The 14,553-nt window shown below is 42.8% G+C and overlaps 2 protein-coding genes across 19 annotated transcripts in view; one reads left to right on the top strand and one right to left on the bottom strand.

Moving 5' to 3' along the window:
- LMNTD1 (lamin tail domain containing 1) overlaps positions 1-12,183 on the bottom strand; it is a 497,491-nt gene extending 485,308 nt beyond the window's left edge. For 7 of the 15 annotated variants that reach the window (XR_009404801.1, XM_059402759.1, XM_059402761.1 and 4 more), the window contains exon 1: positions 10,804-10,890. The gene's annotated coding sequence lies outside the window, so the exon portion shown is untranslated. Of the gene's footprint in view, positions 1-10,803; positions 10,893-11,028; positions 11,106-11,663; positions 11,748-12,001 lie in introns of those variants that run through there. The other 8 variants (XM_059402764.1, XM_059402768.1, XM_059402758.1 and 5 more) reach the window with 6 other exon arrangements.
- The window catches only part of RASSF8 (Ras association domain family member 8), a 128,600-nt gene continuing 125,831 nt past the window's right edge, over positions 11,785-14,553 (top strand). For 2 of the 4 annotated variants that reach the window (XM_059402753.1, XM_059402752.1), the window contains exon 1: positions 11,785-11,884. The gene's annotated coding sequence lies outside the window, so the exon portion shown is untranslated. The remainder of the gene's footprint in view (positions 11,885-14,553) is intronic. The other 2 variants (XM_059402754.1, XM_059402755.1) reach the window with 2 other exon arrangements.

Genomic DNA, 14,553 nt, shown 5'->3' with positions numbered 1-14,553 from the left:
AGGAAAGTTCATGATTTAAAATTAAGAAAATGAAAACCTATCAAAATGCAAGTTAGAAGAATCTTCATGGCAGAAAAGACACATCTGAACAGGGTCCCTACAAATACAGCCAGTGTAAGCCTCTTTCCACCTTTCGGGTACACATTTGTTTTTTCTAGCTCTTCTATTCCAGTACAACTTAATAGTTCCCCTACTGCTTCTAACATGACCTCTGAAGATGCTTGATGTTAAGTAAAAAGGCAATTTCAGGCAGCTTGATCTGGGGGGTCAGTCCTGTATCTCAAATGCAATGGAGGACTGTTCTCTGTGAGTGTGACTGCTCATAGCCCATTGATTGCAGAACTCACCAAGAGAAACTGGTTTCTCTCACTTGACAACTGCACGTACTATAATCAGAAAGACATGACTTTGGGCTCCTTTAAAAAGCCCAAGTCTTGAATTACTTTTGAAGCACTATTTGGTCTCACAGTGGCACCAGCAACAATGAACCATCGCCATGGGCATCAAGAGCCCAGCCTTTAAAGCCTGAACACGGTACAAAGATTTCTTTAACTTCTGAAAATGAAAGCACCCTTTGAAGAAAAACAAATTCTCAAATTGGCTGCAAACTATTTAATCAAATGTTTTGGGGGGTTTCAGAGAATACTAATATAATCCTAAACATGTTGGCACAATTTTGCTTACAAATTTCTTATTCTAGCTTGTTGCTGTGTTAACTACTTTACAGAGAGATAAAAGTTGATGAAACAAGGGATAGAAATGATGTGAGGTTTCAATACAAATGTTTGTTTGTATTCTGTCTGGAGTCTTAACTTTGAGCCTAATTAGTTGCATTATCTTGAACAGGTCCCTAGACATCTCTGGATTTGGTTCCTCAACTGGAAATTGAAGGGATTGGATGAGATGAGCCCTAAAATCCCTTCCAGCTCGACAGGCTATAATTCAGGTTTTTTCAGCTTCAGTTGTGCCATGACAGGGAACTTTAGTGGCAGTCTTGAATTACTTAAAGACAGAGCATACTGCTTCAGGCCTATGCAATACTGCTCTGAACAGACGCCTCACAGCTGCTGGGCTTCCTCCTGCTGGAGGCTGCTTGTATGGGGTGAAACTGTGAAGTTCTGTGTCCAGCTCTAAAGAGTTTTAAAGCTGCCACGTGACTCTTAAGATTTCCCTATACAACCTGGCTATCCAAAGCCAACTTTACAAAGCAAAAAAAAAACAGGCATTCACGGTCAACATCAAGAAAAGCCTTCTCCTGCTCAGTCCCTGCCTTGGCACACAGAATTCTCATTCACAATAATAATGTCAAGTCTGGGCTCAGATTTTAAGTAAAAGACTTAATTCTAAAAAGACAAGCTATTTCAGAGGTCTGGTTTTCCAGTATTTTCATGGGCAGTAGTAAGTTCTGAGTGAGGATGTTTAATCAGCAGAATGGACCAAAAACCAAGCAAACGAGTATAGGAAAAAAACCTTTTCTTTCTAATATTCACCCACCTGGAGGTTAAGAACTACTTTCTCTCAATCTTAGAAATTTGAATTTTAATCATTCATGTGAATTCTGCACTATCTTTAAAATATAACCTAAGGATGTCCTTGAGCACTCATTGGAAAATAATTATGTGAAAATACTTCTTCCTCCAAATCACCACTTCATCCTTTCCCAACTTCAGCCTACTAGAAAGACAGTAATTAAAATCATCTGCCTTTAATGACAATATCATCGTCATTAGTCCCTAAGGTCCTTAAACCAAGGTCACCCTTGGTTTCCTTTTTCTACACATCATCCTGATATGGGTGTTGATTGCCAAGGTCTGGAATTTTAACTCCCATACTTCATTTTGTCTTGCTTTTTTGCTTTTTTTCCTTGATTTTTTTCTAATAACCCCTCATTTGCTCTTGTATAAAATGACCAGGCAGGACTAGGAGCCCTTACCTACAAAGACCCCCACAGTACAATCATGATTATTCTTTTATACACGAGAATGGAGACTGACATGCTACTCCACCTTTGATTAATTTCTGACACTGTATTCTAGTACATAGTTTTTGTTTTAACCAATACTTCCTTAGGGAATATAAAGTACTAAAATTAAAGCACACAAAAAATATCTCTGCCCTGAGGAGAAGAAAAAGATTTCCTTTTCCTGATTTACTCTCTGAAACTACCCAAATCTGAATTGATTATCTACTTCCGTCAAGAATCACTAGAGTATTGTGCAGTTTTTCTTCAGTTTGACACGCTGTCATGACCCCTATTAGTACACAGACTTCCCAGTTTTCAAGGCAACAAGTAACATGAGGCTATTTCTTCTTAGAGTATCCACTCTCTGTTCATTTATTTGTTATAAAGCTCTATTAGTTCATAGACCTCATAGAATACTGACTTTTTTGAAAACCAATACTCACAAATTGATATATAAATTGAATGCTGAGTGAAGTCACAGAATAACATAAAAAATATAAAATAGAATTATATTCACTTGCTATTACATTCCTGGTACAAAACTATTTTAAAGCCTTACCTAAAATTTTTTTCTGGATTTTTTTAGTTGGATTTTTGAACTGCTATTTGGGTCATTATTAGAAACAGAAGCAAGCCTATTCTGCCATATCCCCTCTCTTTCAATGGCATAAATTATTTATGATTCATATATTCAGAATGCTAGATCTACATGTGACATTGGAGGTAATTTTTTAAGCCCTTGGTATAAGAACGCAATCCCACCTGGAAATGCAGCCCTCTTGTAAGAAATACACATGGGGGATGCACAGGGAACAGAAGAGGGAAAGGGTATTCCCACTAGGCAGCCAGATCTATCAGTCAATCATGGGGTTCCAAAAAATCACTGGCAGATCATACTTCCATTTTATAGAGATCCTGGAAAGCAAAAGGACTTTCTAGGGTCACAAAGATGATTTAAGCAGCAACAATGAGCACTCACTGGGTCATTTCCTAGGATGGTCCTTTACCCAGTAAAAGATACACACGACCAGGAATGTCCTTTAAAATGCACATAGTTACTTTAGTCATGGTCATCTGTGTGTTACTTTCCCAATTTATTTATTGACCTGGAAGCTTATTAATCCTTCTAAAAAAGAGATGAACTTCTTTTGCTAGATGAACCATCTATGATGAGGAGTCTTTGATACTGTTGGGCCTGCCCACTCCTCACCTCCCCAACCATCATCCTCAGCACAGATGAGAGGAACTTGCTTAACCCAGACCTCACTTTGTGATCTTTTCACTTTGAACTTGTACCAATTCTACATTTCACTCTCTCAGCTATTTTTGGTTCTTGCCCTACTCTGTAACTATATACCGTATGGGTGGAGACCACAGATTTTTGGAGCCCCACTTACTGGGTTTGAATCCCAGCTCTGCTACTATCTAATAACGAAATCTTGGGGAATATACTTAATCTCCCTCTCTGCTTTGACTTCCTAATCTGTAAAACGGGTCAAATAATAGTGTCTACCTGATAAACTTCTTATATTAAAAAAGTTAATGTATGAGAAGCACTTAGAACAATGCCTGGCACAGGGTATATTGAAACGGAAAATTATAATTATTGGATTTGCCCTAAGTATCTTCTCACCTAACAGCCTGCAGATAATAACAACATGCTATTCTAAATAATAACTCTTCTTGTGCTACTACTATTATCCTCTCCTCTCTCACCTCTTATTTGTTTTGAAATAAGAAAACTAAAGTCTGAGATCTTGAATAATGTGCCCATGGTCACACAGGTAGTAAAAAGCAGAGTCAGGACTTGGACCAATATCTGTCTTAGCATCTTTCCAAATCTCTGAGAAAAGGGCCTTAGAGTTCTCAAATTTTTTTATAAGTAGGTTGACTTACCTCCCATACAGGTCAGGAAGACTGGGATCTCCACAGGGAAGGAAAGGCATTGTCAGACATGAGATGAGGATACCATCAGTGTCTGAGCCTATACCCTATACCACTTCCACTATACCACACAGCACTCATGTGGACTATACTGTCAGAAGCCACCCCTAATCCATTGCTTATTTGAGTACAATATTAGGGAATATTGTTCTGATTCAAGTCAAAGTGGTAGTATTTTCAATTCCAATATCAGAAGTTTCTGAAATCATTTATTTCTACTCCAGCTTTAGGGTATAGCGAACATCTCTTCCTTTCCAGATGAGGGGAAAAAAAAAAAAAAAATATATATATATATATATATATATATATATATATATTTCCTCTCTTCCTTCAGAGCCTGTAGTAACCAGTATCTTGCCACTCCTGCCCCAAACCACCTATTCACAGTTGTCAACATTTCTTCAGTTGTCTTAAATAGTATCTTCCTCGGAAGGTCTGGGGATGAACGGCCAGGAGAGGGAAGAGAAGGAAAGTCCTTGAGTTTGCTAGAGGAAGAGCACACACTGCCTTGTCCCTGCTCCTGTAGCACATGCCCACTCCTATGTCTCCTCTGGAGCTGTCCACCTTCTTTACTCCTGCACTGCATCCCAGAGCCTTCACTGAGAACCTCCCAGAAGAGCCTCTGGGTGCTCCCCCCAAATGCAAGTGATTCAGCTACATGGCCTATTTTTCCCGAAGACCCACCCATAGTACCCATGTTGTGCTTGGCTTATTGGGCTAAATCTAGGAAAGGGAAGAGCATGGGAAGGATTTTTTTTTTTTTTTTTTTTTTGCTCTATTCCCTCTTCCCACACCCATCATCATATTAAGCTGTCAAACTATTAAAAAAGGTCAGAAAAGCTAAAGTTGAATGTTTTTATATAAAGAATGGTAGAAAAGTTGTTTGAAGAAAGACAAGTAGGGCTCTGGAGAAGGCCCAGGGAGACAGAAATCCTGGCGAGCAGCAACGGGACTGACAGAGGAACGATAAGCAGGCAAGTAAGTTTCTAGGATGAGCTGAAGAAAAGAAAGGGCAAGACAAGCAAGTTGGCCTCAGGTATAAGCCTTAACCCAAGAGGACCCTAGTGCCATTCCAGGCTCTCGGGATCGATCCTAAATTTTCTTAACATCCTTAGTTCCTTCCCTGCTGGGCACCTTGCTTAAGTCCCTGAAGCCATCACCAGCTACCACTGCCTGGCACAAAGGGTAGGTGAGAGGAGAGAAAAGGAGATATGTTCCTTCCATCCCTACTTGTACTCTGAAAGTTTTTCCTTTAGAAACAGGTCATACATACAAGGTTTGGCCTCTGTAGTGCTGTTAGTAGTATGCTTCAGTTGTTACTAAGGGTCTTGCTGGGTCTCTAACCTATATATGATGTGCAGTGGATGTTGTGGGTACCCTCTCCAGATCCCCTTCTTGGACTGGTGCCTGCATCTCTATCTGCCATGACAGTTGGTTGAAAACTGCAGCTGTCCTCCTCTCAGAGATTACCTTTGCCTTTGGGGGAACAGAAGGTGTCTTGCCTTGAGGGTTACCACCAACCCTCACCCAATGAGTGACTGACAATGGAAATGCAAAAGGCCAGCCTCCTTGACCCAAGGGACCAATTGGGCAGTGCAATTTCTGCTTTAGAATTGCCCACAGAATCAGGCTGAAGCTGCTCTCCTGCTGAGATGCTGTCATTACTTAGCTTTATTCCCTCTAAATGCTACTTCCCTTCACCTTCTCCTGAGGCATGCTCCCAATAAGTCACCTGCACCAGAATCCCTGAATCAGGCTCCACTTTAAGTCTGAGGGAAACTTACCTCAGACTTCTATTCATTCCACATGTTCATTAGAGGTCCTTTACAGTCACTAGAGTAATACATCTACCAAAAATGAAACAAGGAGCAACTTAACAGGACCCTAAACCAAATTTAGACACATAACCCACCTTGATTTATAAGACTCCTAGGCCTATATCTAACCCTGCTCTCTTGCAGACACTAACAAACTACATTTTTAAAAATCCAAAATGAAGACTTATTCATACTCTTCTTACCACAGAACATGAGTTAATATACTTACTTTAAAAATTAGCTATGTATCATTATGTACCATTAACCAATACATTTGTTGCAATTTTTAAAATGTGGCTGGTTGATTCTAAATTATTTTGTAATAATTATTCTTCCTATGATCATATAAATCTTACATTTTTAATCACTTTCTGGGGGTTTTTTTCCTCCCGTGAACTATAAATTCTGTGATTGTGAATGACTATGTCCCTGATAAGCATGTTCTCATTAATCCAGCAGCATTATAAAACAGATCAAATTTCCAGCTTGCAATTAATAAACATATAGTTAAATGTATGAAGGGAAAGCAAAAGATAATTTAATCTTTCTGCTATGATTTAGAAGTCATTTCAGGGTCATCCCTATAAGCCTCAATTATAGTATTGCAGAAATATAGGGAGATTGGTAAATAGCATTCAGGTTGGAAGAATGCCAGACGGACCAAATTTTACTTCCTGTATTTACAAAAATGCAACTTTGTAACAAGAGGTACCACATTCTCTGTTTTCCCCCAATATACTGATCCTAGTATAGCCTCTTATAGAGAGCCCCCTATAATTAATCTGAGCTGATTAAATCCATTCTTCCAGTCTGTAATAAAAAAAATAAAGACTTTATCATTTTCATGGGATTATCCTCTCAAAAAAGTTGTACCTAAACAGGACCCAATCATCTTTAAATTCTGTTTCTGAATATATTTGCAGGTATTCCTTTTGAGAGCCTGTTGCAGTTCCCATTTACAGTTTATGCTGTATTTTCATTCCATACTGTACTTTGGTTAACAAAATATATCACCCTCTTACCCCATCAAACTGTTGGAGGGTCTTTTAAGGAGTAGTTTATGACTTGGTAACCAATTTTTTTTTTTTTAAGAAGAAACCATCATGACATTAAAAATTCCTGAAGATCTGAGAACTGTGCTCTGTTTCTAAAAAGTCCTTTTATATTTGTCAAATCACAATATTTATAGATCTTTATCTTGTTTCAGTATGCATACAAGATATTCATTAGGAATGAAAAAGAATACCTTATTTATTTGCTTTCCACATACATCTACTGAAGACATGACTTTTTTCCTTTTCCTTTCAAATTTATCAGTAACAGTAACTAAATGAAGGCTGAATAAATGACCCCATCTGTACTACCCATCTGGTAGTCTTTTTTTTTTTTTTTAAAGATTTTATTTATTTATTTGACAGAGAGAGATCACAAGTAGGCAGAGAGGCAGGCAGAGAGAGAGAGGAGGAAGCAGGCTCCCTGCTGAGCAGACAGCCCCATGGGGGACTCGATCCCAGGACCCTGAGATCATGACCTGAGCCGAAGGCAGCGGCTTAACCCACTGAGCCACCCAGGCGTCCCCCATCTGGTAGTCTTGATGTCACAAGATTGCAGCTGTGACTCCATCTATCACAGCTATATTCCAGGCAATAATACGGCTTGGGTCAGCCCTGCTAACACCCTACCACCAGATACACAAATAAGGAATCCTATACAACACCTCTCAACTACATACTGTGGCCTATACTTAGTAACCCCCATATGCAAGGAAGGTTATGAAATGAAATTTTTCGCTAGGCACAAAATCAGATTTCTATTACTAAGAGAGAAGGGAAGAAAGGAAATAGGACAGGCAACTAGCATTATCTGCCTCATTTTCTTTTTTAGCATATGTTTCCTCAGATGAATTATGAAGCCATAGAAGGCTGAAATTATGTCATATTAATTTTTGTAATCCCAGAACCTAGCACAATACCATAGTTTATTGTTTTTTTTTTTAATGTTTATTAGTTAAAGACTAGATCAAAGACAAGTATGACAGGTGAGTAAGTGGCATTAGTTTGTTCCATTTATATTGTCATTCATTCACTTAATTATTATTTCAACTAATATTAATTGAGCTCTCAGTCTGAGCCAGGTCTTCTATCAAGCAGTGATATTTACAGTGATAAACATAACATAGTCCCTGGCTTTATGAAGCAGGTGGAGGTAAGGTTAGAGGAGGATGGGGATGGCTCTAAAAGTAACAGGCAATTTCAAGGTTACGGGGTAAGAGAATGAGAAGTGGTCCTGAGACACTGTTTGAGAGGTAATGAAGTTGTAAGTAGTCTGGGTGAGCATAGAGTAGTGAAGGAAGTAGAGAAAAAGAAGGAAAGATAGAGGGTTAGGTATGTTATAGTCATGTCTGTAATTTATCTCTGCCAATACACATACCTATTTCTTGTGAGAAAATGTTTGTTTCTCCCTTAGACTTCCTCATGAAAGAATTTCCCAACACTTTGCTCTTGATAAATCTATCCCATTGATAAGCTTCTTGGCTGGCCTGAACTGTAGTTACAACTGTGTTCCATGGACCTTCTCCAAGCATGAAGAAACTGTCTTCCCAGAATCCCTTCTTACAGGATGTTCCCTGGTGGACCAGCTTGGGAAATTTTGGTCTAGACATGTATTTCTCAAACTTGGCAATATGACTCCACTGGACACCATAAAAAAGAGTTGCTGGGGATTTCCAGAAAAAGAGGCTGATCCCCAGAAACTGCACATGTGAACCTGGTCTTCTTAGTGTGTTAACACCTTGGATTTCAGTTCTATGAGTCACCAGATGGGTATAGGTTTAGTGGAACTAACAGCACACCACTTCAGCAATCTTGCAGTCAAATAAGTTGTCCCTATGACGATTTGACTAGTAATTAAGACACTGTCATCTCTTCCCAGAAGTAATCCAACTCAGTTCAGTTTGTAACATATACATATACAGCTAGAAATGCACCTACATCAATTTCAATTTTCTTTGCCTACGTTGGAGAAAAAGATAGGCCCTAACCATGAAGCGGAGATCACAAGAAGAGAGATCTGAAGATGATATGCTATCGGCCTTAAAGATGGAGGAAGAGGCCACAAGCCAAGGAAAGCATGTAGCATAGAAGATAGAAAAAGCAGAGATCGATTCTCCCCCAGAGGCTCCAGATGGGACACAGCCCACACTTTGATTTTAGAATTTCTGACTTCCAGAACTGTAAAATCACACATTCTTAGTTCTAGCTACCAAGGCTGTGTTAACTTTTTACAGTTAGCAGTGGGAAAGTAATACCAATAGTAATATACCTCCTATTCCTCTACCCCCTCATTCCCACAGCTCTCTATATTAAGACTCTCTTGGGATTCTCCTCTTCTCAATCTATCTTCTCAAACAATTTTCCTGAATATCAAATCCAATTATGTCACAGGGCTTGAAATACATGAATACTCACTAATTCTAGTTAGGCTACTTCTGAGAATATAATTAGAAACCAGAAATAAGGGTTGTTTACAAATCCTGTCAAGGACATTTGGTGTGATCTCAGGAAGGCTTAACAGAGATGTGATTACAGCTAAGAAAGTTGAAAACAAATTGCACTATACACTGGAGAAAGAATGCATTAACCACGGGGGGTTGAGGCAGAGAAGAGATTTTTCTGGGTTTATTCAGGACTGGACAGAGGTAAATTCACTGACTTTGGCAGCCATCAGGAAGACACATTCTGGTTTGGAGGTGGGGATACCTTACCAGGTACCTGGATCCTAGTAAGTGCTTATCCTAAACAGAGGTCATGGGTATACTATCATAGTAAATTTCATCCTGATTTAAATTCTAGTCATGAAAACTGGTTGCCATATGTCAGTCCACTGTTCACCTCTGGACACACGATAAAACTGAGGTCAAGAACCTCCCTAGTGGTGACGAACTGAATCTAGTAGATTGAGGTTCTTCCTCTTCCCACTGTTTCCTCAGAAAGTTAAAGGATATGTTCTTCCGTAAGATCCCGAATCCTAGTTTAACAATAGCCACACTCCTGCCAGCCATCACTCAAGACCTGTTTGAGGGTCCCTATTTCAAGACCTCCACAGAAGGGGGATGACTATCAACAACAACAGCAACAACAACAAAAAAAGGGAGGAAAGTTCTAAGAAGGAAGAGGAGGTCAAAATTGGCAAATGCCACAAAGGGCATGACAAAATGGGGATTAAATTTTTCCATTAGATTTGGCAATTAGGTGGGTGACTGATGTTGTTCAGTGGAGTGAAAGGTTGACAAGGGAATGAGCGCTTAGGCAATGTTAACATTAAGGCTGGAAAAGTCCTCTGAGAAGAGGGATCCATACCCTACAGAATCACCTTAAATAAAATTCCCCTCAGGTTTTGTATTTGAATCATAGAGAACTCTTCTCGTCCCCAAATCCTCCAAACCTTAATCAGCCACCTTTGAGTCCTACTATTCCACTCTCTCTCCTCAGTTCACCTCGAACTTAAAGGAACTAATGAGCTGTGCAATAACTAAAGGTCAAAAAACAAGAGGAAGAAACAAAGGGCCCACAAACACAAACTCAAGTCAAAACAAATCAGGCCCTCAGTAAGCTGAGCTGTAACAAGTTGTGCTTCAAATTTACTATCCCTGTTTTGATTTTAAAAAACAACAACAACAACAACAAAAACTGTCTGGAGAATTAAAAGGGGTATTTTATAACGGGGTTTTTTGTGTGTGTTTTTTCGTTTTTGTTTTTGCTTTTTTTTTTTTTTTTTTTTTTTTTTTTTTGTATCTCATCCATTATCTTCACTCCATTCCCCCCCCCCCAAATTAATAGCTGTTGCTGTGTGTGAGCACAAGCCCGGACCAAAAAACCAATTTTGTCCAGTGGCTAGAGTCATTGCGTTCCATTTAAAAAAAAAAAAAAAAAAGGTGGAATAGGGAGAACAACATACATATCTGCATTTTCGGATAAAAGCCCTGGTTTTCTTCCTCGACCGCTCGCTGTATTTAATGGGGGGGAGGGGAGGACAATTTTCTGAATCTGAGCCCATTTCTTTCTAAACTTGGTTACTCACGTCTGATTCATTCGCTGTGTGTTTCCTCTCCTGTCTCTGTCACTGCCTGCTGCTGAGAAGGGGGTCGCTGAATCACTGCCACGCCAGATGAAAAGCAATTCAAACCCAGTTCTTGGGGGATGGAAGAGCTTATTTTTCTTTCCTTCTTTTCCTTTCTTAAGCGTCTGCAGAAAAAAGCCGCCTACTTTCCGGGATGACCGGAGAGGGCAGTTTTACAAGTCTCACCCCGGGCTATGGAAGACTGGGCTCCGGGGACAGTCAGTCGGGAGGCACCGGTCACCTCCCCGTTTCGGGCTTTCCGGTCCACAGGCCTCGGCGGTCTGGGGCGTGTGCCGGAACGCGCGGCGGCGGGGCCGTGCTAGGGGCTCCGGGGGGAGCCCGGCCCCGTGGGCCCGAGCGGCCCGGCTCGTTCCCCGCCGCTTTAAAAGCTCCCACAATGCAGCGCTGGCGTCCCAGTTCCGTTACAATGTCTCTCAGGGCGCCGGCGAACCGGCGAGGCGCGGGCGGGGAAGCCGGGGAGCCGCGGCTGTAACCCGAGCGCCCGGCCGAGGGGGGCGCCCCCGCGCCGCTCCTCTCGCGCGCTCTGCCCGCGGCCCTGCGAAGGGGCGGAGCCGCCCGGCCGCCCGAGCCCGGCCCGGCCCCCCAGTCCGGCCCCCAGCCCAGAGGCACCGGCCGCGGGAGCGAGCCGGCCGCGAACTCCGCCGTCCGGCGCAGCGCCCGCCGCCGCACTCCTCGCTGAGCCTCTCTGGACCGCCCGCGGCAAGCGGCGGCGGCGCTGGGGGCGGCTCCTGCGGGCGGCGCGGCCCCTGCCCGCGCGCTAGCACCCCGCGGCAGCCCCACCGGGGGGCGGCCACACTCACCTAGCGCCGGCCGGGAGGTGCGCGGAGAGGGCGCGCCGGGAGCCAGGGCCTCCCGCCAGTGCGGGGCGCGGGGCCCGCCGAGTGCGGCGGAGGCAGGCGCGCCGGGCGGTGCGGGCAGGACAGGCGCTGGGCGGCCGCGGAGCTCCGGACGCCGGCCCGTCCCCAGCGCCCCGGCCGACCCCGCCGGGCGGCCTGCGGGGGCGGCGCAGTTGCGAAACTGAGTAAGTATTAACTTTACTCGGCCGCCGCGATTTCTGGGCAGCGCCTGCGACCCCTCCCTCCTCCTCCTGGAGCCTGCGGGCTCCCCCTTCCCCGCCCCCTCGCCCCTCTGTCTACACCTTGGGTTTCTTCGCCGGGTCTGCCCTGCGGCCGCGGGCTCCCTGTTCCTCCGGTTCACCTTTCTCCCTGTTGTGTTCGCCTTTGCGCGTTCTCCCCGCCGCACACACGCGCTTCGGATTGAGAAGTGCAGGCTTGTGCCCTGCTTCTCGGTTTCCTCCCCGTGTCCTTGGCAGGGGAGTTTAGAGGCCACTTTTGTTGGCCAGGGAAACGTATGTATGGCTTCTTTAGCATTTTTCTCTCCAATGGAAATCGGATGCTCGCTGCCCGGGTGGTGATTTGGTGAACGCTTACTTTCTCCTCTGAAAACACGATTGGTTTTTAGGTTTTAAAATTGGGTGAACGCTTAACTATCATCCTCGGTCCCTGTTTCCCCTTGCCGCCAACCCGTCTGGGGAGGGGATTCCAAAACAGGGGACTTTGAAAGTAATTCCGTTTTGCAGACTAGAAACTTTGCGAGGGTACATCGCGGAAAGCTTAATAAGCTTCAACCTGAAGCGACGTGAGCTTTGAATGTGGGTCCTTGTGCGGCACTGGAGCCTACAAGCCGAGTACCTGGGTTCGTAATCGAGTGTTGCGTTGTTATTTTAGCATCGTAGAGCCGCCTGGTGTTGCTAAACCACTACTTTTTCAGCATCAGATGGCATCTTGAGCAGTGCAAGCGTTGAATGTAATTACGGGTCAGTATTGCCCCTGATCTTCAGGGATTTAGAAGGGAAATAGATGCAGGGCACATTTCCTAGCTGACTTAAACCCATCAGGCTAGCTGTGTCAGTACATCAAAGCCTTGCATTAAAGCAACAACAAAAAAATCTTCCACCCTGGTAACAGCGAGGAGGAACATTTACGGATTTTCCAGTATGATGTGGCTCAGCAATTCCTCATTAAATCTGTTGTGTCGCCAGAAAGGACCTTTAAATATGTATAGAGCCCTGCTTTTTTGCCTATTGGATTAACCTCCCTCATTCTGGTAGAAGGCCTCAGGTAGATCCCCCGCCCCCTTTTTAAAAAAAAGTCTTTCATCTTTGGGTTGCCAGGAGTTGGCCATCCTGTTATGAAGGAATAGAAAATGGGAAGCTTTCTTAATGGATTTTAAGCAACCTGTCCTTTGACTGGGTGAGGCAGTAGGGAATACCAGCTAGACCTCTGCAGGGAGAGGTGCCAGGTGGGCACAAGAATCAGAAGGAAGGACACAGTAGTACTATCATTTTGGAGGGTGGTGTGTGTGTGTGTGTGTGTGTTTATGTTTCAGTGGGCATACTAATGCTACTTTTAAAATTTTATCTCCATGACAAACTCTCCCCAAACCATGAAAGCTCCCTATATCCCACTTTAAGAAGCCTGAATGTAATCTGATGATTATATTGAAGGATCAGACCCACCAAAATATAATTTGTAATGTAGGTGATGAAACCTTTCAAAAATCTCCGCTTTCCTCATTTTCCTCCCTTTTAAGAGCCTCAAGCTGGTACTTTCAGTAATAGACACAATTGTTAGTAATACATTGAGTTCTTTCTAGGTTCATTAATCAAGCCTAATTTCTGGGCTTCAGTAGCTGAGAGGGACATCAGCCCAGAGAGTGAGAAAATCATGAGACTCTGCAGATAGGAAAGGCATTTCAGTTTGCTAAAGTGTCATTGTGCTACAGGGAAAAGCTTTTAAAAAGAAAAGGATGTTTAGGTTGTTTTTAGCATGCGTGTTTGCTGAATTTGGCATTTGGTGGAGATATTTGGGAATTGCAGATATTAAATTCTACACAATGGTGGTATAATTTCTTTTTTGCCTAACATTTTGTTCTTTTAAAATTTTGATTTAAAAAAAAAAAGATTTTATTTAACAGAGAGAGAGAGAGAGACAGTGAGAGAGGGAACACAAGCAAGGGGAGTAAGAGAGGGAGAAGCAGGCTTCCCGCTGAGCAGGGAGCCCGAGGCAGGACTCGATCCCAGGACTCTGGGATCATGACTTGAGCCGAAGGCAGAAGCTTAACGACTGAGCCACCCAGGCGCCCCAAGATTTTGATTTTTTAAGGGGAATCTCAGTTCTTAGCTTTTGTAGCCTTCCATACTGGCTTACATTAATTCTTGACTTGAACGCCTTAGCTGTTTTTGAGAAGTAGTTGTTCAGAATTTATTGCTCAGTTGATCTATCTTATGTTGATATATGTATGGCTTGAGAGTAGAAATGTTGTTTGCTGCTGGGTATTGCTACTTTTTCATTATGGTTCATTCTGGACATGGTGGCTTTGCTCCTTTACTGTAAATCATTGAGATCAGGGATATCTTGCTAGTGTTCAAAACATTGTAAAACTGGGCAGATAGAAGTGGATTGGGATTGGGAGTGGTATAGGAAAACATTATACATTATAAATCTGAGAATTTGGATTTAAAAAATAATGTATCACCTATTTACTCTTCTTGGGCGCTAGCTTGCTCCAACCCTAAATAGATTTCAAGATGCAAAGTGTAGAAGTAGTTCCCATGAACTGGGTATAGTGGAAAGAAAGCTTACCTCACAACCAGCCAACCAGACTTGGGTGGGAAATGTGACTTTGTCA

The sequence above is a fragment of the Mustela nigripes genome, chromosome 6 (genome assembly GCF_022355385.1).
Source record: "Mustela nigripes isolate SB6536 chromosome 6, MUSNIG.SB6536, whole genome shotgun sequence".
NCBI classification, from domain to species: Eukaryota; Metazoa; Chordata; class Mammalia; order Carnivora; family Mustelidae; genus Mustela; species Mustela nigripes.
The sequence above is the reverse complement of the archived record's forward strand: the minus strand, read 5'-3'. Positions and strand labels throughout refer to the sequence as shown.